General features: G+C 46.7%; 1 pseudogene across 1 annotated transcript; it reads right to left on the bottom strand.

Moving 5' to 3' along the window:
- Positions 1 to 696: 696 nt before the first annotated feature.
- Positions 697 to 20,312, bottom strand: LOC310923121 (E3 ubiquitin-protein ligase BRE1A-like; annotated as a pseudogene). Its single transcript has 15 exons — positions 20,202 to 20,312; positions 19,872 to 19,941; positions 13,686 to 13,804; positions 13,142 to 13,288; positions 12,875 to 12,952; positions 12,456 to 12,574; positions 11,040 to 11,219; positions 10,710 to 10,845; positions 8,338 to 8,474; positions 7,591 to 8,027; positions 7,267 to 7,417; positions 6,128 to 6,340; positions 2,251 to 2,391; positions 1,823 to 1,924; positions 697 to 1,600 (listed from the first exon to the last, which is right to left on the bottom strand). The product of its transcript is annotated as an E3 ubiquitin-protein ligase BRE1A-like (transcript).
- Positions 20,313 to 22,575: the final 2,263 nt, after the last annotated feature.

Genomic DNA, 22,575 nt, shown 5'->3' with positions numbered 1-22,575 from the left:
CAGAGAAAGGGAAGAGGCTTCTACTCTCATTTCTTCTAACAGCTCTCACACCACAGCAGAAATTCTCAGCAGCCCAGATTCCCGTTGGAAAGGCAGGATGCTGCGTTCCTTCTCATTTTTCAGGATTCCTCATCATTTACAAGGCTTTATTCATATATTCTGAATGTTTTCCCCAAGATAATAAGGAATAGTGTAAGAGCCTGTGATGAGCTCCTTTCACCTTGTATCTGTTATTTCCTGCAGAGAGGGGATACAGGAGGGCAGGAGAGATTCCATGCCTCAGGGAAGGGACACCCATGAGACAAACCTCTAATAGGTGCACCTTCCACGCAAACTAAGTTTACAGGGAAAACACTACACTCTAGGAAGGAATGTTGCAAATCAACAACTTCCCATGTTGCTTTTAGGAGCACCACATCCCTGCCAAAATTCCCAGTAGCCATGACAAAATGACTGCAGAAACAATGCAGCACCCTGGCCTTCCTGTTGTGTCAGGAATAAGCTACTGGGGATACAGCTAAAGGGGCCAGAAGATATTCTAGTTGAGCATATTCTGAAAGCAGAGGAAGGAAGGAATTAAGCGTCTCTACTGTTGAAGTTTCAAGTTTTTGAGAAATGTTTCCAAGAGCTGGACAAAGGATAGGAGCAAAGATAGATAGTACCAGAAGCAAGAGAACCAGAAGAATAAACCAAACAACAACTTTAATAAGAATTTGTACATAACAAGATCAATCTTTGTGGTAAAGTTGCAGCAAAGGAACCACTAAAAGTCCTTTTCTGAGAAGGACAATGACAACAATGCCTCAGCCTAGGGGAAGGTGAGCACATCAACCAGGGCTCATGAGTGGCATGCTGTTTTCTAAGGGTCTCCAAGGTCTTTCCTTTCTCCCCTTCTGGATAGTAAGATGTTTAGGGTTTGTTTGGGGCTCAAGAGGATGTTCCTAGTGCACCAGAGGTTCTTGCCCTGACTCAGGAAGATACACAGGTACCTAAGGAGTTGCTCCACTGAGTCTACAGATTCAGTTCCTTGGCCTCCATTGGGCCTGCTCACTGGGAACCACTTCCCTCCCAGGAGCAGTGCCATCCCTTGATGGGATTTAATTAGCATCCAAAGCAGAGCCCTCAGATGAAGCCCTCACTAATTGCTGCCACAGCTCAGCTTCCATCCCACCACGGCAGCACTTCAGCTGCACGTTCCCACCTTGGCAGTGTGAAAGCGAGGGACGGGAAATTTCCTCCCAGGCACAAAGAGCAGACAAAATCTGAGGGCAAGACCAAAGGGACAGGGCCAAGGAAGGAAGCAAGATCCAAAGTCTGTTTCTGTAGAGACCCTGAACGCACCTGGAGAAGACAGTGCAGCTGAGGCAGCAGCAGCTGGCAGAGAGCAGGGGCTGGCTCAGCACAAGCAGAGGCTCTGTGAGGCTCAGCCGATGTAGATCCTGTGGAAGTCGTTGGCCCCAAAGGCCGCGTTGCACTTGGGGCACTTGCGCTGCCGGGTGTCGTAGCGCGTCTTCACGCACTCGAAGCAGAAGACGTGGAAGCACTTGGTGAGCACCGCGTCCTTCTTGCGCATGTTGCAGCACGGGCACGTCAGGCGGGCCTGCAACACACACACACACACACACACAGAGCTGGGAGAGGCCCCAGCCCGGCTGCTGTGCTCACAGATGGCTCAAGGTGAAGGTCCTTCCCTTCCTCAGAAGGACAATGTGGTTTCCTCGCGGCCAGAGTACAGATGAGAGATGGCAGATCTAATCTGTAAAGTGTGCTATGCACTTTGTGACTCAAGTAAAAAGGGAAGTTGACAGACATAGATACTCACCTTATAATCCGTGATTTCCTCCATCAGGATCTCATCACAGTTGGGAACCATGTCAGGCTTCTTTGTGGTCTCCAGCTTCCTGCTCAACCTCGAAATATCTTCCTGCACAAAAACAGAAGACCAAGTGAAGGAGCAGCACATTCTCTGTCACAGCTTCTTCAGGGACCAAAGAGAACGTGCACCTGGCTGGTTAAGTCATGCCACCCATAGTTTTATCCCCTATAATCCAAGAGACAACATGATCATCTGATGCCACAAGTATTGTCAATTATCAGCAGACAAAATATGAAAGAGCCAAGACCTGATGAAGACAGAATCAAAGTGAAACTGGACACCAAGAGCATTTAGCTGAAACCCTCTGCAAGCTCAATGTACAAGAAGGACACTAAAGCAGACAGATCTTGCAGGATTGTGCATAGGATATATACCTCAGCCCTTTTGAAGTTGAACATCTCTTTTTATCGAGTTACTATGTTTTCCACAATCTCCTCCTGAAAATCATGTAACGTCTTCTGAGCCAGCTCTAGCTGGGCCTTCAGATCATCTGCAAGCTGTGCTGCATCAATGGTCTGAGAAAGAAAACAAGTATAAAAGGATCAAATACAGAAGAACATCTCTTGTGATTTCTACTCTCTTGTTATTACCTTATTATTAACAAGTTCTAATCATTTAGCTTCAAGATTCCTTGGGGCAGAGCCAAGCCTTGGCACACTGCAAAGCACATCTCTTAGAAAAACACTAATGATCATCTAATTCTCTTAAAGTATTTTCAGCTTTCCAGCTTCCATGTTTTCTCAATTAAATTGTTTAGAGGCATTTCTACAGCTGAACTAGACAGAACTGCAAAATACCTTTCTAAAAATCTTCTCTCTTCACCACCTCTCTTCTAACTTTAGAACCAAATTTCCTTAATCCCATGAATTGTTGTATTAAGCACAGGTGATTCTGCTGAATTCTCCCCAGCCCCTCTTCACAGTGATATTCCTGCTTTCCTTTCTGCCTGTTTTAGTATAATTTCTGCACTTCTATTAAAACTTAACAACAAGGGCAGCATCAGCCATAAGACTTAGTCCTATTTTACTGGTGACACACCTACTTTATTGATCTTAGGCATTTGTTAAAAGTGTTCACGTTCCCGAGCTCTATTTTCCTTTTGCTTACCCCATCTTTTCTACAAAAGCTTTGACCACAGTTAACTTCACCTGGCTGCTGTCTCTTTCTTCACCATAGGTCTCATGGAAACACGTATGACTTTACCTAAAAAAAAAAAAAACAACCAAACAAAAAACTCTATATGGTTTGCAGCTTGTCTAGAATGAGGGCTGAGATGTCCAGAGGAGCTGATGAGACATCTGACACAGGAGTAGATGCAGGTGTGGAAAATCCTCAATGGTATGGAAAATGGGAGGGAATGGGCCAAACCTTGAAGGAATTTTCTGATCCCCTAGCTTGAGAATTTTCACATGAATCAACTCAGAACCCAGACAAGAATATACCTGGAAGAGAACTGCCATGATGACTCTAAGGAGAAAAAGATTATTGCAATAAGCTGAGCCCTGGCATTTGCTTATTGCATGCTGCTAGATACTGTAGGGCAGCAGATAGAGGCAGGACAGAGAGACAAATCAGCAGCTACCCCGTCACAGTCTGCAGCCAACACCACAGTCACTCAGGTTGTAGCTAAACCTAAGACAGTAAGCCTAAGCCAGCAGCTAAACCAGATAGGGAGCCTAAGCCACTGGCAGTTGCCATAGGAAAGAAGCACACAAACAAAACTGATCGACCAGTGGATGATGATCCAGGTCCAAAGACCCTCAAAGTGAGCTCCTGACACAAAATCAGAAGTCAATGCAAGAGACACAAAATCAGAAGTCCCTATTGAGTCCTTTTCCCTGAAGGACCTTCATTGCCTAAGAAAGGATTACACTCAACGGCCTTGTGAATCTATAATTAGTTGGTTAGTCCATCTTTGGGATGCTGCAGGTGAGGCTATAATTCTGGACTGTACTGAAGTGAGGCATTTGGGGTCCTTGTCACATGATCTAGTAATTGACCAAGGAATTATGAAGGGTGTAACCCTCACAGCCTCTGGGAACGGGTCCTGGGAAAGGTGGCACAAAGATATCTGTGTGCAGATGATTTTTATATGCAGTAAACCCAGTGGAAGACCATAGAACAAGGGATTCAACACTTGAGAGAAATGGCAGTGGCAGAGACTGTCTTCTCAGATGACTGAAACACTAGGAACCCAGACTTGGTACCACATACAGCCTTGATGTGGCAAAAACTTGTACGACTTGGACCACAAGAATATGCTTCTGCTTTAGCAATAATGAAGTGGGATGACAAGGAGGAGACCGTGCTTGATATGGCAAAGAAGCCTTTACAGATGCTGTGCATGGCCCAACATATGCAAGGATTGCAACTGTGGAAACACGTCTGCAGAAATTATACGATAAAAGAGAATCACAAGAAACTCAGGGAGGAGATTAAAGAGGACATTCTCCAAATCTTGGCAGTACAGATCAGAAATTCTGTCACCAAATGCAGACATTCACCAGATAGGGAGAGAAGGTACACTCCATGGGCTGAGCTGTAGTTCTTCCTGTAATTGTGGAGAAAACATGAGAGGATGGGATGGAAAAATCTACTGCTGCTCTGGTACAACAGGATCTTGAATTGAAGGACAGCAAGACTCAGAGAGGAAGTTCTACCAAAGGAAGCAGCTCTAGTAGCTGGACTGCCAGGTATGATGATGACATGTTCGATCTCCTTGAAGGAACTTGCAAGACATATGCCCAGGGTAAGAAGGATAACCAAGCTTAGAGGGGCCCTGCCTCTACCCAGGTACAGGCTAGGGAAACCTGTGTTTTTTGGACTGTGTGGATTCATTGGCCTAGCACATCAGAACCACAAAAATATGAGGCCTTGGCTGACACTGGTATGCCATGGACATTAATCCCATCAAGACACGTGGGGGTAGAATCTCTTTCTATTGCTTGTGTGACAGGGGGATCACAGAATTTTACTTTGGTGGAAGCCAATGTGAGCCTGACTGGAAATGAGTGGAAGAAGTATCCTATTGTGATTGGCCCAGAGGCCCCATGCATTTTGGGCATACATTTTCTCTGAAGTGGGTATTTCAAAGACCCAAACAGACTCAGGTAGGTGTTTGGGATAGCAGCTGTAGAGACAGAGCTGGATGCAGCACTGCAGCTGGGGTCTCATGAGGGCAGAGTAGAGGCAGATTCCCCTCCCTCAGCCTGCTGCCCACACTGCTCTGGAGGCAGCCCAGGCTGCAGTTGGCTTTCTGGGCTCCCAGTGTGCACTGCTGGGTCATGGCTGGCCTCTGGTCTACCAGAATGTGCAAGTCCTTCTCTGTTCCAGTGCTCCCAATGCCTTCTTCTCCCAGCCTGTACCCATGTCTGATGTAGCTCAGACTGAACCATGGTTTCCAACTCCTCCTGCTTGTTAAAAATATATACAGGTACAGATAGAATATACAGGTAGAAATAACATTGCAACAGGAAAAGGACTTCCCAGTTTTCCTCACCCATCTGCTCTCCATTGCAGTGGAGACAAGAGGAAAATGTCCTAGGACATTTTAATGCTCATACAACATTCTCAGATTCTTACAAAGGCAGGCCTCTTTGAAGCCTGATGCAGTCCTAGGGTGGTGAGAGGGACACTCCGTCCTGGACTGATTTTGGTGAGGATAGTTAATTCTCTTCAGAGCAGCTCACATGCTGCTTACTCTGTTTCACATTTGGGAGCAAAACACTGTCAGTAACACAGCACTGTTTTAGCTGTTGCTGAGCAGTATTTACACAGCACCAAGACCTTCTGTGTCTCATGCTGCCCCACCAGCAGGTAGGCTGAGGGTGCCCAAGGAGCTGGGATGCCACACAGCCAGGACAGCTGATCCAGCAGGCCCAAGGGGTGTTCCTGTGCTCAGCAAGAACAGCTGGTGCAAGGGAGAAGTGGGAGGATGTTCAGAACTGCAGCATTTATTAAATAACAACAAGGTATGATGAAGCTCTGCCTTCCTGGAGATGACTTAACTCCTGCCTGCCACAGGAAGTAATCAATTAATTTTTTGTTTTGCTTGTATGGACATCTTTGCTTTAACTGTTAAACTGCCTTATTTCATCTCACCCATATTCTCACTTTGTCCCTTCTGATTTTTCCCCCTTCCCCTCATTGGGGGAGCCAGCAAATGGTTATGTGCAGCTGCCTAAAACAGCTAACAAAAAACACCTCCACCTTCCCCACCAGCTCTTTTGTCCTCTCATTTTTCCATATTACCTGTGTTTTCAGTGTCAAAACTTGGTCTACCAGCTCTTCCTTTTCCTCTTTCAGCAGCTTATGGATCTGGTTGGACTTGATACGTTCTGACATCAGCTTGAAATTGGCATCATCCTTCTCCCGCAGCTGCTGCATCAGGCGGATGTTCTGCTCTTGCATGTCTTCAAAGGCTTGGCCTGTGACATCTATTTCTGACAGTAGGGCCTCTTCTTCCTGCAAAAAAATCACAGGCTCTGGCCAAACTGTGCCTGTACCCCCTACAGTGACCCTGAATATTTTATTCAGAGACACCAAACCTAGTGAATATGAAGGAGGATTCTTGGTGTCAGGGAACACTATCATCCCAAAAACCAGAAAAACAGACTTCCTACAAGTCTGCATCACAGCAGAGATATTCTGAATTTGAAGGTGCAGAGAAAAGATGGTCACCTATTGTTTGTCTGGAAAAATCAGCTATGACACAGTCATTGCCAGAGCTGGGCAGAAACTAACTCCCAATTCCCAGACACTGAACAGAGGTCAGATACACCAGGCCAAAAATCCTACATGTGGACAGCTTGAGAGCTTCCAACTAACAGGCTGCCAAGTGCCTTAAACTCACTTTGGCCATTTCAGCATTGACAAGGTAGAGCATTCTGTTCTACAATAACAAGTATTCTAAAAAAGTACATGTCAATTATTGGCTTGCCTCTGCCCTGCTGAGGTGGGCCTGCTCTCTCATTGGATTAAGCCTTCTTTTGGCAGAAGGTATGTAAGAATTCCATGCAAACATATTCACCAGAAGAACTGAGGAGATAATAACTCTTAAAAAGAAATTGTAATCTCTTCCCCTAATGGCTGATAAAGCCAATTCTCCTCTGTGTGCTTCACCAAGGCCACATGTTTACTTGTTTTTTAATGTTTAATTGTTATTAAACGTTCCCACCATGGCCTGCCTATGATACCCCACAGCTGAGGGTGGAGGGGGTTATTTTGTTGGTGGTTCTTCTGCTTGTTTTCTTCCCCTTTGGTAAACAAGGATCAAACTCATATCTCTGGCCCATACAGATATAAATTCCTTCTCTCTTCCTGGACCTAACCTGAAGGCAGCTCCTTCACAGGTGCTCCAGCCAAAAGAGAATTCATCAGAAGCTTCTCACCTGCTTAGCCATGGCAAGTTTCTTCTGAAAATATTCAATCTGTTCCTCCACTGCTTGGATCTTTTGCAGGGCATCCTCATCAGCCAACTTTTTTACTCTCCTTTTTTTCCTTGTCTTCCAATTCTTTCATTCTCTGCCTCAGTTCTTCAAGCTACAAAAAACAACCAGAAAAGACACTAAACACAAGGATGTGCATTCATGCTTTAGGCTATTGTCAGAAAAACACTTGACCACATCACAATCAGATACAGAGGGTGAAAAGAAACACTCTTGGCTCTAAAGTCCAATAATGCTGATCCCAAAAAAACAGGAATATGTGAACACCCCAGCTTTGGGCATAGCTCCCACAAGAAAGGGAGAGACAACAACTCTTACCTGAGCTCAGCCTTCAGCTGCTTGATCACTTCAGCCTCCTTCTTTCTGCCATCTTCATGCTTCCCTTTCTCCTTCTCTTTGGACTCTCTCTCCTTCTCTGATTCCTTCTGCTTTTCCCGCTCTCGTTCCTTTTCCTTTTCCTTCTCTCTTTCTCTCTCTTTCTCCTTCTCCTTCTCTCATTCCCTCTCCCTTTCTCATCTCTCCCGCTCCCATTCCTCTTCATCTCACCTGGCCTTCAGTTTATGAACATCTTCAGAAGCAGCCTTGGCAACAGGCACTTGGGCAGAAGGATCATCAGGCTCCTGCTTGATCTTTGCAGGTTCCTCCTTTGTGTTTTCAGCGCTGGACTGGGACTGCAGGAGAGCACTGCCACTGTGAGAGCAGATCTGGCATGGAACAGCAGGAGAGATGATCAAGAAAGCAAACATTTAAGTTCTTAGCCAGGAATCTTCCTTCCCCCTTCTCCCTTGTCTTCCCAGATCCACACTTCTATGCCCCCTTTTCATGGAGCACTGCACAGCTACAAAAAAGAGCATTCATTTGGTCAAAGGAAGCAGCAGAGGGCAGAGCTCCGCAGAAAATTTCACTACATCCCACACAGAGTATCAAAAAGGCTGATATTGCTGGCAAGAGTGGCAGCATTCCCCCTTCTCCTGAGCACTTTCCCCTCTGTTCTGGCATTTCCTGCTGTGTTACCTTGCTCAGGTCAGCCTGGGCCTCTCTCAGTTTGCGCTTGTATCTCAACACCTCTCTCTTCAGCTGGTGGTTGTGATTCTGGAGGCTGCTGATGAGGTGACGCATCTCCCGGTTAATGGGGCTGTTGCTTCGCGTATCTGTCTCTCAGGTCAGCTCAGCGTCAGCTGAGCCACCTGCTAGCTGTGATACGCCCAACAGTACCCTTGCGTGGGTCCTTGGCTCCGCAGCCCTTTTGCCTTAGCTGTCTCGGCCGTGATTTGAAAGAGGGGACACTCCGGAGGCTCAGGGAGAAAAGATTTTATTCGGGTAACTCAGGGGGCAGCCCCTGGTTCCAGGCCTGTGCCTCTGGGGAGTGACCCCGGGCCTCGGTTACAGGGGGTTTTTGTTCCCCCAAAATCTCAGGGGTGGACACAAGTTACAGAGACCAATCACACAAAGCCAGGTGGGTAAGGTCAAAATGCAATACACAACATTAACAAATCAGGTGGATTTGGGATGTGGCCCTGGGAGACCCACCAATCCCTGTCAGACACCTCTCCTGAAGGTCTGGGGTCTGGGGGATGGTGGACATGTGGGGGAGAAGTACAATGGGGTGGGGGAAAACACAATAGGACGATCGAAACCCAGGGCAGAGGATTAGAGTTGTCTTGGCAACTCTTATCAACCTCTGATAAGCACATTCCAAGACAGTAACTTTACCTGGCTAGGGTTAAAGTCCAAATCACATCAAACCTACAACTAAGAAACTTATGATACCATTCCAGCACCCCCACATGGGGCCTGCAAAAACAGAAACACCTCTGTAAAAAACACACTTCTGTCAACCTTCTTGAGGACTTTCATGACATGGAGAACAAGCTACATGACAATGACAAAGAACAAAATAAAACTATTACCATTCTGCCACACAATAGAGCAACATAAATTCTTGCAGAAAAAAGTCATGCTAGTTTTATATGCAACCACAAGTTCTTGCAAATTCACAGTCTCTAGTTCCCACTTTGTGACAGCTACAGCAGGTCTGTAGCTGCACAAATAAAATTAGCTATAGAGACACCAACTCGACCAGCCTAGCTCTTTAGAGAGCAGAAATAAACAAGTCCCCAGACACAATAATGGTAGGTCAGACTCAAGTTCAAACAGGGGACCTCAGCCAATCCTTCTGAACCATGAATGCACCCATATCATTGGCCCATGAGATGGGCAGAATTAAGACCCTTAACCAATCATGTTTGTAAGCATCAGAAATTTGAAACCCCATAAAAGGGGAGGCCCAACAATAACTTTGGCTGTTGCTGCATGAACTTTGTGTGCTCTTGTCGCATTCACGTCTCCAACATCAGTGATACCATTGTCCTGGGTTGCAGTGTAGGATGTACACAAAGTATTTATTCTATCACCATCTTCATGAACTGTTGAAACTAGGTGGGCTGGTGTTTTCCCAAGCCCCCTGCTTCTTCTGCTAATGGCCTTTGGGGTGTCTTCTGCTAATGGCCCATCAACACCTGGCCCATGAGTCACAGGTAACTCCCTCCAGGGGTTATCTCTGTTAATGGGCCATCAAGGACCCACTTCACACTCCTCATCCCATTGGGAGATGCTCTGCCCAGGGGGAGGAGCCAAGCATTCTCACCTGGATATAAGCTGGTATGTGGGACAATGCAAGTGGCACTTACCCACTGGATTCCCAGAGGAGCAGAGCTACCAGACCTTTCTACAGGATCACTGCTTCAGGAAGAGCACTTGGACTGCTTTCACCATCCTGCTCAGGTTGTATTCTGACTCTGTCAGTGATCCTTTGTGTTATTGCATTTATTTTATTTTATTTTATTTTTACCTTTTTACCTTTCTTCTTATTAAATTATATCTCTGACTTGGAGCCTCTCATTCGTTTTGCTTTCAAACCACAACAACCATTTAACATTATTTTTATACCCATGATCCTAAGGGAAATGTGTCATACTACAAAAGAAATCTCATTTAAATGCTACTTCAGAAGTCATTTATTTCCTCTGAGGAAATTTAAGAATTACTGCTTTGCTATCTAGATTGTCCTTACAGACTTGGAAATGAATCCTCCCCTCATAAGTAATTTTTAATAATGCAAAATATCCTGCCATAAACCAAACTGTTAGCAAAATGTATCTATTATGCAGCATCGAGAAGGAAGTCAGATAACATGGAACCGGCCTCCCAATAAAACAAGTGATAAAACAGGTGAAGAGCTTTGTTTGTTGAGATGAAGAGACCTGCCAGAACAAGTATTTAACAGTAACAAAGAATCAAGCCAGGCGTTCTAGTGCACTGTAGCCCCAATGGGCATTGGTGGGTAGGTGGTGGTTGTTTTTAGGCACAGCAGAGCAACATCATACCTGCTTGCTCATTGGCAGCAAGTGTCTGTTCAAACTCTATCCTCAACATCTCATATTCTTTGCGGACTTGTGCCAGGGTGTCCTCCAGCTGAATCACCTCAGTGTGCAGCTTCTTGTGAAGGCCAACCTCATCCCTCTGAGGAACAAAAGGGAAACAGAACTTGGTGCTCTGAACCTGGACTATCTCTCACCTCAGCAATATAAGCCACCACAGCAGCCTGAATCATTGCCAGAAATGTCAATTCCCTGAGCATTCCCAGAGGCACACGCCCCCAGCAGTGATGGCTGCAGGCACAGCAGAGCCCCAGGCTGAGGGAGCAGAGGCGTTACCTCGATCAGCTCCACCTGGCGCTGGTGTGTGGCGCGGGTGCCGTGGAGCAGCGTGCGCGCCTCGTCAAGGTGTGCCTTCAGCTGGAGACTCTCGTTGTACAGGACAGAGAACTGGGACTGCATGCACCGATATTCCGGGGTCTCCTTCACAGCCTCTTCCACTGCTCGGCGCAGATCAACCTGGGTAACACACGGGAAAATGCCACAAAGAGGAATATTATCCCCTTGCCTTTGGCTGCTGTCTTTCAAGACAGGAGAACAGTGAATCAAGCTGCCACAAGCAAAGACAGAAGTAGAACTTCAACAGCCTTGCTGTCAAGTAGCTCCAAGTGATGTGCTTCAGTACCAAGTTTAAAAAGTCTCTGTGCTCTCTGCATACACCAGGCTACTTCTCTTGCACAACCAAATCATGGAAGTTTTTGACTCTTGGGTCCTGAAATAGTTTCTCTCAAAGATATGAACTTGAAAAACATAAGAAATTTTAATCACTCAGATCAATAAAGATGGACACATAGAAAAGTATGAGAGAACAGAGAAAATGCACATGTAAGTAGACATTATGGTTGCCTGCTACTAGTATGACATAATGACTGACAGAAAGAGAAATTAAACACCCCAGAGGAACAGAACTGAATTCCTAGAAAAAGAGTTAGTAAATGATTGGGACTAGTAGCAGTGAAATAGGCCCATATATACATGCATTCAGCTTAAAAGTAATTAGGGGGAGAAAAAACAGCTGCAAGCTACAGATTATTTCTCTCTAAACAAACTCATGTGGATAAACAGACTCAAGACAGTTCCCAGCATCAGATCTTTGAAATTTAGATTATCAAGACAGACATTTCTTATAACTGGCACTGACTACTACAGTGATATTTGGATTATTCTCCCCACCATATACTGATCTACCACAGAGTCACAGCTTCTTGTGTTACCACCTTTAAAACACCACAAACTCATAGGCTGTTTCCTATCTATCCATCCCCTACAAGGGAAAAGACATAAATTCATTGACTCCTTCAAGAGTCTCTGCCCCAAACAAGTTCCCTGATTGTTTCTGTTCTCTGGTTCCACTTGCACAGGGAGTGGGGAAGGTGGAAGGGGAGGGTCTCTATGTGTAAAGAGGTGAAAACGCTTTTAACCAGACATGGTTAAAATGGACCCAAAGATCAGAACGGGGCACGGGCAGGAAACCATTACAATTTCCAGCGGTGACCACACGGTGTCACCAACGCACCGAGCTGCAAGTGGAGCCACAGACCCGACGAATTGCACCTGGAGCAAAGTGTAACACAGCTAAACAGGAGGCTCAGAACAGATACAGCTAATGAGGTTTTTGGAGACACAGCACTGCAAATCTGAGAGCAGCCCATCCCACAGGACACCTTCATCTTCACACAGCTACAGATGTCTCACCTTGAGCTTTTCATTCTGGGTTTTACTTGTTCAAGATCCTGACGTAGTTTTTCCAATTCATTAAGGCGATTCCCAGCAAGCTCTTTATTCTCTTCCAGCTCTGCATTCATCTCCTCAAACTGTTGGGATAAACTGCTTTTAAATCCTACTGTTAATGTGTTTCCTGAGACTATCTGCTAATGAACTATCTGTTCATGCAGTAATAGCAATTACTAAACAGTGAGGTAACTTGACCAAGTGAGAAAGAGTCTAATTCCATCAGGTGTTTCTTAAGTAGGAAACTCAGACACAAACAAATTGGCTTGCCCAGAGTCATTCAGCTTTGTGGTACAGGATCTGTTCAATTCTGTTCAAATTGTGGTCCTTCTTCTCTTTGACTTTTCTCTTCCCCTTACCCACAACCAAGTTCCTGACTTTACCTTGAGGGCATGAATGGTGATTGTCCTCCCATAGAGGCTGCTCCCAGCTCCATACACCTTGTAGCTTTTGGAATTTATCTGCAAACAATGCAAGAGATTTCCTCCAGACCCAGTGGAATACTAACAAGAGTGATGGAGCAGATTCAAGAGCAAAGAAGGTTCACTGCAGGTCTCAGTTCTCACAGGACAGTCCCAGAGAGGATGTCACACACCCACCCAACAGCACCCAGCACTCCCAGGGCTCCTGGCCAGCAGGGCAGCCTTTACTCGTTCCAGGACATCGGCCAGGTGCCGGTTGAGCCTCTGCTCCCTCTTGCCGATCTTGTCGATGTCCCACTGAAGGTCATCAATCATGGTCTCCAGGACAGACACCCGGGATTCTGCTGTCTCCACCCTCTCTTGCAGCTTGGAGAACTGCAATCAAAGGAGTGCTTCAGCCAACATATGTAGAGAATCAACTTTTCCTAAGGCTGCTCATGAGGAATTTTCTCTTATTCATCATGTGCTTTTCATCTTTCATTGTGACAACAGACATTCCATGGACTGTCCTGAATTTTACACTGGCCAAACCTCAAGACAGCAACAAATATATATATATCCTTTTCTTTAGTGATTTAGTAACAAGCAAATCAATCTCAATTATACAGAAAATCTATCTACAGCTCTCCACAACAATAACCATTTTCATAACTTTCAAACCATGTTGCTCCTGTACCTCTCCAAGGAAATAAGTTGCTTTCCAATCCATGGTAACCATAACTTATGCTAAGCAGGACCCCAAAGCAGATTACTTTCACTCTCCTTTTAATACCTCCTGAGACATGACTCTGTGCTTCTCCTGAAGAACATCAGCCAGTTCCTGCAGCCGTCCATTCTCATGAGACAAGTAGGAATTCAGCTCCACTACTGCTTCTTCCATCAGAGAAATATCTGAAAGGTGCACAAAGAAAAAGAAATTAATGGAAATCAAGGAACACTGGTTTTAATTCTGGAAGAGCAAAGAGAGAAATAAGAAAACAGAAAAGGAAATTTCTGGTTCTAACTTCTGTTTACCTCTCCCACAGGGGCCACTTTCTGAGGGCCTGATCTCCATCCACGAAGAGCTTGGACTTGCACTCCCTAAGCAAAAGGCTCTGCAGTTTACCAGTGCTGCACATTCCTGACCTGGAAGCATCCCCTCACACCACAGATCACTTCAGCTGTGTCTGTGCCAGCAACCCAGAGCCTGCCCTTGGAGCCCAGGGACATCCTATTACTGCCCAAATTCACGTATAAATCTGCTACAAGTGACCCGGTGTGACAGACATAGGTGGTCTATAGCTGCACAGATGATTTGGCTTAACAGATACCAGCTCAACCAGCCTAGCTCAAAGTAAACAAATCCCTGGACACAATAACAATAGGTTATTAAACCCAGACAGAGGACCTCAGCCAACCCCTTTGAAGCACAGATGCACCCATATAATTGGCCAGTGAGCTAGGTAGAATTGAGACCCTTGACCAAATATGTCTGTAAGTGTGAGAAATTTGAAAGCCCTATAAAAGGAGCTGCAAGATAATAAATTGGGGTTGTTGCTGCATGAACTCCATGTGTTAATGTCAGTCACATCACTGTCTCCAACACCACAGCAACAGCCCAGGATGACACACCTGGCCAACAGACAATGTGACAACCACAGCATCTGGGTGACAGGGAAACCAGAGCACCTGAGGACAGGCTCACATGGCACCAATGTCAAAGCTACTACAGTTTATGACTGCCAGCCAAGCAACACTCCCCTGCACCAACGCCAGACTTGCTCAGAGCACACAGAAGGCACACCAAGCATGATCTTCCACCCAAGGTATCATTCAAAAGATTAAAATTCTAACCTTATGCTAATCAAGTTTTTTCAACAGTCATCAGAGTGTAAAGTGAATCTGCTACATTATTTTTAAAAGCTAGTCATTTGGCATTCCCTGCAGAACTCTGCTATGTTCAAAGCTGACAGCTATATTGAGCACACCATTCCATTAGATGGGTACCATTTTGGTGAGAACTCAGTGGAAACAGTTGGTTATTCCTACACCTTCTACTCAGCTGCAAAGGAGGACTCCACCATCAGTTTGCAATGCTGATCTCACTTCTTTACTTGTAAGTATGATGCCTTTTATGTGGTAGCTGAGGACAGCTGGCTGGTAAGGTTCAACTGTGCTCTGACTTCTCAGGCACATGAACAGTACTGGCAGAAAGAAGCTGCTTCTTAGCCCAACACGCTGGGCAGAGCTCTCAGCATTCCAATACAGAAGTAGCTACATTACACTTGTTGTGGGAGGTTCACAAAAGCAGGTTTTCAGGTGGCTGTTTTTGTGAGAATTAAAATCCACAGTATTGTTCTATATTTTCAGTGGTGAAATTCTATGACAGACCAAAAGAAACTTCTCTCTCCAAATGGACTGATAAAAGACTATTTTATAAGTGATACTGAGTTCCAAGTTTTGTCTTTATATTTTGTCTGTGAGAAAGAAAAGAAGCTGTTGGGGGAGTGGGAAGTGTTTTGAAGGTTTTGTTTTGATTCTCATTTTTTCTTCTTTTAGTATTTGTTAATAAATATGTCTTTATACCTTATAAGTTTGAGTGTGCTTTGCTTTTCTCCTAATCATATCTCACAGTAGGAAAAAGAGTAAATGATTCTGGTAGATACTCAAAAGGCTCATTGGTCAGGAAACTAAATTGGCGAAACGTGAAACCTCTACATGATTTCTGGTGCTTCCACCCCGTTTGAACTTCAACCATCACACATTCCCTTCTCCATGCCCAGATTCAACTGCTGTCTAGAAGGGCTCAAAGACAAGGGATCCACAGAAAAGGGGAGCTGGTTACATCCCATTTGTTTGCCTCTTTATACCCCTTCCAATTTCAATGACAGCACAAAACAGCTTTGAAAAAATTTACATTTTGTTTACATTTGTGTAACTTGGAAATAACACAATTTTTCTTCAATGACAAAAATTCTTTGATTCAGTTCTATTAGGAAAGGGTCACCTCTGAACACTTACTGTTTATCAGTGAGTTTCTCTCACATCTAAGACTGACAGAAAAACTACTTTCATATTTATTTTGCCCTGCTAATAATAAAAAGTATTTGGTATTTTAGAAAAATCAACATCCTTGTGGCAGATTGGTAAAGAGAATAACCTTGTTAAATAACTTCTAAGTTTATTATGGAGGAAGATGGATCAGTTAAGGGATCTAACAAGGCTGACTGCTGGCTAAAGCTCCTGAGCTTTTCCTCGGTCAACTGGACTAAGTTTGGGTGAATGGACTGAGGAAAAAGACATGGACACATTTTATCATCAGCATCCACACACATAATAAAAAATACATAAAAATTTGAAGGCAGTGTGGGTCCTCAAATTGCACTGTAAAATGAACAGCACATACATTTTCTACAGTGACACACTGCTCCAGACCAATCCATGACCATGCATATTCCCATAAACACCTCTGATGATCATAACTCTCTCACACAGTGTGACTTTTAGCAGGTCAGAGCAAGCAACTCCCCAAGAATAAACACAAGGTGTAAGTTTTTCATTTAGGAAACAGAGACAACCATAATCAACTGGAAACTTTTATTGAAGCAAGAAGGTAAAAATAAAAACTATTTTACCAAGCAGATATTGTGCAGCAAGAGTCAAACAGCCAGTGAGGAAAACAGCAGAATTAAGGAGCAAAAATTGTAGGAAGTAACAGCTTCTCCAAACTTGCTTCCACTTTGTGTAAGTAACTGCAAAACCAGCACCCAAAAAACCCCTCAGTAATACGCCAATGTCCAGTGCAAAGCCCTTTTAGCTAATAAAAGTAATTCTCCAACACTCAAAGTGCATGTTAGATATCATGCACCCCTCTCACCTACTGGTACAGAAGCTTGCACAGAAGCACCAGTACCAGCCTATATGAAAAAGAGAACAATTTAAGTATTAACACTTTGGAGGCAAAACCCATAGTCTGTGAAACTATCATCAAGGACTTCTGACACTGGTGAGGTGCTGTCCTCTGAATTACGTATTTATCTCCTTCGGTTTCATGTCTCTTACCACAAGACCTACAGCACATGCACTTAGTGGGGACTGTGATGTAAAAATTTAGGAAAGGAAGACCCCCTTGCTTTCCAGGTTATCCACAGATGTACTGGGCCCAGAGGTGTCTACATCATCCCCTCCTTAGTCTGACTGCCAGGGAAACCTTCACAAATCATATTTTAGAGTGAACAGTGCAGCACTCTAAGTCTGCATTAGAACTCTCACCAGCACAGATGCACAAAGGTACAGCATTAAGAGTGGGCACATTCCCGATTTCAGAGGCATAAACAGTGTGGTTTACTGACCACTGTGACAGAATAAGGGTCATAAACTATCATTGATAAATACACTGCTATGAGAAAGCACAAGCAGTAGTATCCCCTTGGAATAAGCATTACCTGACAGGCACCCTTGTGGAGAAGCAGGGGGTACAGCCCATCAGCCACCCCAGGATACACAGGGCAAGCCTCCTGTGACCCCCCTCCCCTCCTGTGTTGTATTTATAGTTTTCTTTGGGGGTGGGGAAATGACAAAGTTCCAGCTGATGTCACTGCATGATTACATGGAGATTGAGTGACTTTAGTTCACACATGTGAGACATGTACAGGTTTTACTTCATTAGCACGTGCAGGCGTAAAAAGTTTTATGTATTCTCAAGCCAATGAAACAAAATTCAGCCTTTGGTGACTGTTGGGCCCATCCTTGGCTTAGCTCCCACTGGCTGCCTTGATTTAAACAGAGCATGGCCACAACTCCTCCATGCCACTCCATCCTTTGTTTCCTGCCTCTCTCAGGGTAGCACACCAAGCTCTCTCAGTATCCCTGGGGCTACACTTTGTTTCTGGTGGACTACTGCTGCCATGGACACCTCTCTTTGCTCAGACTTGTCTTTTAATATTTCTCCACAAGGACTGAAATGAAATGCTAGCTTATGACACCTGTAGTCTAAAGCCACAGTCAATGTATGTGAACACTGTGCCATGACCAGATGGCATTGTTGTGTGGGCACTGACAACAGTCAAAAAGCATCTTCTGTTTGCAGTGCTGAGAGAATACACCTCCACCAGGTGTGAACATGCCAAGTGTCTTAGCTGGAGAGTTCTGCAAGAATGCACACTATTGGACAAAAACATAATCCAAAAAAAGAAGAGAACTGGAACAGCCTACAAGAACAGAACACAGAACAGCCTACAGGCATGCCAGGAGGCACCAAAATTTCACACCACTTTATGAGAGAACAGCCTCCATTCGAAAGAATCACATTAGCAACACACGGGAGGTCTTTAAAAACCTCTGGACACAACCCTGAGTAATGTGTTCTACAGGATTCTGCTTAAAGCAGGGAGGCTGGACTTGATGACATCCAGAGATCCCTTCCAACCTCACCCATCCTGTGATTCTGTGATAATAAATAGCAAGTCCAAATCCCTTCTCACATTTCCCGTTACATATTTTCCTGCTGGCTTTCAAACCATGTTGTTAACATTGCTCTCATGCTTACAACCAGATGACAAAGAGGGGGAAAGACACAGCAAAACACAAAGAGCAACTTTTTTAGGCATCTCCTCAATGTTTATTTGCATTACTTTGCGTAATCTCTAGCACTTTCTGGATGCAGAGATGTTTATTCACTGTGCAATGAATAAGCTCCTTCTGCAGATATTTCCATGATCTCTAAGATCCCTGAGCCCAACCACTGACCCAGCCCTGCCCTGGGCACCCTGTGCCAGTACCTGACCACCAGTGCTTCACCACCTGTGTGTGAAGAAATTCTCTCCAACATCCAACCTAAACCTCCCCTGACACCACTTGAAGTCACTTCTTCTCACTCATTCCCTGGGAGCAGAGCCCGACCCTTCCCTTCCTATCGGGAGCTGTGCAGAGCCTCAGGGTCCCTCCTGAACTCCCTTTTCTCCAGGCTGAACCCCTTTCCCAGCTCCCCCAGCCCCTCCTGGAGCTCCAGCCCCTTCCCCAGCTCCGTTCCCTTCTCTCGGCGTTCTCCAGCCCCTTCCCCAGCCCCGTTCCCTTCTCTCGCCGTTCTCCAGCCCCTCAAAGCCTTTCGTGTCCTGAGATGCCCAAAGCGCCCCAGGCTCCGAGGTGCGGCCACAGCGGTGCCCAGCACAGGGACAGTCACCGCCCCGCTCCCACCGCCACAACCCGGGCCCGGCACAATCCCGGGATGGTCTCCCCGCCCTGGTGATAAAAATGAAATTTAAAATGTTTATCCTGTAATGTAACAGTGAGAGGCCACCTCCGTGGCACCTCCCCCCCAGACCACCTTAAAAACAAAAAGAGCTCCATTCAAAGAAGCCCGGCACCGCGTCCCCCCCCACCCCCAACGACGGAGCGAAAGAGACCAGCGGAGCAGCCGGCGCTGCCACCACCGGAGCGAGAGAAAGAGGGGCCGGCCGTTTCCCCTGTCCCACTGCAGAGCTAGTTCCCGAGTGTCCCCGAGATTGCCGGGCCCAGCGCTGCCCGGCACAAGAGACCCCAGCTGCCCGCAGCTGCCGCCACCAGAACGAGAGAAAGAGGGGCCGGCCGTTCCCCCGTGCCGGGGCCGAGAGGGAGAAACCCCGGCCGCCCGCAGCCACCGCCGCCAGCGCGGCTCCAGCCGCGGAGCCGCCCGCCCCGGGCCAGACCCCCCCGCCAGACCGCCACCCCGTTCCTAAAGAAAGAAACCCACGCCCGCCACGTTCCACCCCCACCTCACAAGCCCCGGCCCGAACGCCCGCAAACGTTGCCACCGCTGTGAGGCAGCGTGAGACCCCCGAGATGCCATGACTGCTGCAAAACTGCCACACGGTAGCAAGAGTCTCCAGCCGCCCGCCCCAACTAATCCCACATGCAAATAAAAGACCCCAGGTGCATCTCGGGATGCCGTTTAACACCAAAAACCCCTTATAAAATAAAACTAAGCAAAATTGAAACGTACAGAAACCAATGCTAGACCGTGTGGACCCTGGAGTATATAAGGAGTTGATTTCTCCGGTTTTGCTTACTAGCTGTAAGTTAAAAAGACCAAACCAGAGATGAGACCCCGGAGAAAACAAAAGAGACTCAGAACCCTGGGGTTGCTCCCAGCGAGGCTGGGTTCTCCAGCTCTGTTGAACTGCCTGCAGCAGAGCTGATAAAGACCCTCCTCCTCCACGGCGACCACGGGCAGCCAAAAACCCCTTGAGCAAATATTGAAAGAGCTGATTAATAAAGGCATTTTAAGGAGATTAATATTATCTCCACCCATTTTTATTCATAACAACGGCACTATCCCGGCCCCGCCCTGCCCCAGCTCCCCCTTGCAGCTGCTCTTGGCGAACACCCGGCCGAGCTCGGTGTCGCAGCTCTGGCCCGGGGCCCGCCTCAGCGCCTCCTCCATGGCGCCGCCAGCAGGGCAGGGAAGGGCGGGAAAGGAATTAAAGGCACGGGGAAAGGCGGGCCGAGAAGGGGCGGGAAAGGAATTAAAGACACGGGGAAAGGCGGGCCGAGAAGGGGCGGGAAAGGAATTAAAGGCACGGGGAAAGGCGGGCCGAGAAGGGGCGGGAAAGGAATTAAAGACACGGGGAAAGGCGGGGCGAGAAGGGGCGGGAAAGGAATTAAAGGCACGGGGAAAGGCGGGCGAGAAGGGACGGGAAGGGGCATCCGGGGTGGAGAAAGGATGTTTGAGGGGGCACGGGGAGGCTGAAGGGGGCAAAGGGCGGCTGAGGCGGCAAAAGGACGGCAGGAGCGGCTGAGGCGGCTGAAGGAGCCGCGCTGAGGACCCGGGAGCTGCGGCCAAAGGGCTCTCGCTCCTCATGTGCCAATTTGCCCTCGTGTTCAGTTTTGTTCTTGTGTTTGTGACAGCAACAATTACAAAATGGCAGAACTTTCTGAGCTGGAAGGGCCCACGAGATCCGTCGAGTCCAACTCCTGCCCTGCACAGGAGGACACTCCAGCAATGACACCTGTGCCGAGAGCCTCGTCCAAATGTGCCCCTGGAGCGCCCTGAGCTCTGTCAGGGGGTGCTTCCCCCTCTGCGGGAAGAAGCTTTACTAATACCCGACCTAAACCTGCCCTGACACAATTCAGGGCCCCTTGGGTGCTGTCACTGGGCATCACAGAGCAGAGATCAGTGTCTGTCCCATCTCTTCCCTCACAAAGTTGAGCACAGCCATGAGGTCTCTCCTCAGAGTAATTGGGAAAGAGCTCTGGGATCATCAAGTCCAGCCTGTGACCAGACACCGCCTTGTTAACCAGACCATGGCACTGATGTGCCACATTCCTCAAACACCTCCAGGGACAGTGACTGCAGCACCTCCCTGGGCAGCCCCTTCCAGTGCCTCATCACCCTTTCTGTGAAGAAATTCCTCCCAATGTCCAACCTAAACCTCTGCTGCTGCAGCTTAAGACTGTGTCCTCTCATCCTCGTGTCCCTCGTTCCCTGGGAGCAGACCCTGACCCGCACCTGGCTGCACCCTCCTGTCAGAGAGAGCCAGAAGGTCCCCCTGAGCCTCATTTTCTCCAGGTTGAGCCCCCCCAGCTCCCTCAGCTGCTCCTCATCAAACTTGTGCTCCAGCCCTTCACCCATCAGTCCAGTTGGTGGGTTTCTTGGGTTGGTGACCACGAGCTGGTGATCACAATTTCCCCTGCCACAATTCCACTTTACCCAGTTTGATGAGTTGGCCTTCTCTTGTTCCTCATAATCTGGCCTTGTCTTGGCTGTTTGGCCAAGTGCCCTTGATTTGAAGACATCAGCATTTTGTTATGTCTGGTTTTAGTTGTTTTATTACCTCAATTTACTTGCTTTTATTATTTTGCTGTGGCTTCTGCAATTGCTGAGGTATGTTAAACATGATTTATCTATCTGGAAGCCTGATGGTTCATCACTATCAAGTCCTTGATTTCTGCCTTGAGATTTAGTTTAATTAGTCTAATCCCAAGGATGGAGCTCCTCTGCTATGGAGACAGGCAGTGAGAGCTGTGGGGGCTCAGCCTGGAAAAGGGGAGGCTCTGGGCACGTGCTTTGAGCCCCTTCCAGAGCCTAGAGGGACTCCAAGAGATCTGCAAAGAGAGTTTGGACAAAGTCTGGAGTGTCTGGACATGGGGTGATGTCTTCCAAGGCTGGAAGAGGACAGGGTTAAATTGGATATTGGGGAGAAATTCTTCCCTGTGAGGGTGGTGGTGCCCAGAGAAGCTGTGGTGCCTCTGGGCACCCTGGAAGTTTCCAAGGCCAGGTTGGACAGGCCTTGAAGCAACCTGGGACAGTGGAAGCTGCTCCTGCCCATGGCAGAGGGATGGAATGATGTGGTGTTTAATCCCCTTTAAATCCAAATTATTCATGGATTCAGTGAAAGCAAAGGTCCACAGAGAGCTTTGCCTGCCACTACCATTCCTTGTGTCTCCTTTGAAAGCTTTCAGGAGTTACAAATCTTTTCCTTTTGAGAAACAAATCCCACTTCATCCTTCTGTGGTGGTGTTGGTGAGGGTGGAGGAGCAAGAGTGAGAAAAAGTGATGGGAGCAGTGATTGGCAATAATGGTGTGTACCTGAGAAAAGAAAGAAATCATCAATGAAAGTTTTTTATAAGTGCTATGATTCATGGTCTACGCAAATGAACTAACCTTCTGTTTATACTCATTTACCTCCCATTTTATTTATCACAGT

This window comes from Zosterops lateralis (genome assembly GCF_965231275.1).
Source record: "Zosterops lateralis genome assembly, chromosome: Z".
NCBI classification, from domain to species: Eukaryota; Metazoa; Chordata; class Aves; order Passeriformes; family Zosteropidae; genus Zosterops; species Zosterops lateralis.
This window is presented reverse-complemented; position numbering and strand designations above follow the sequence as displayed.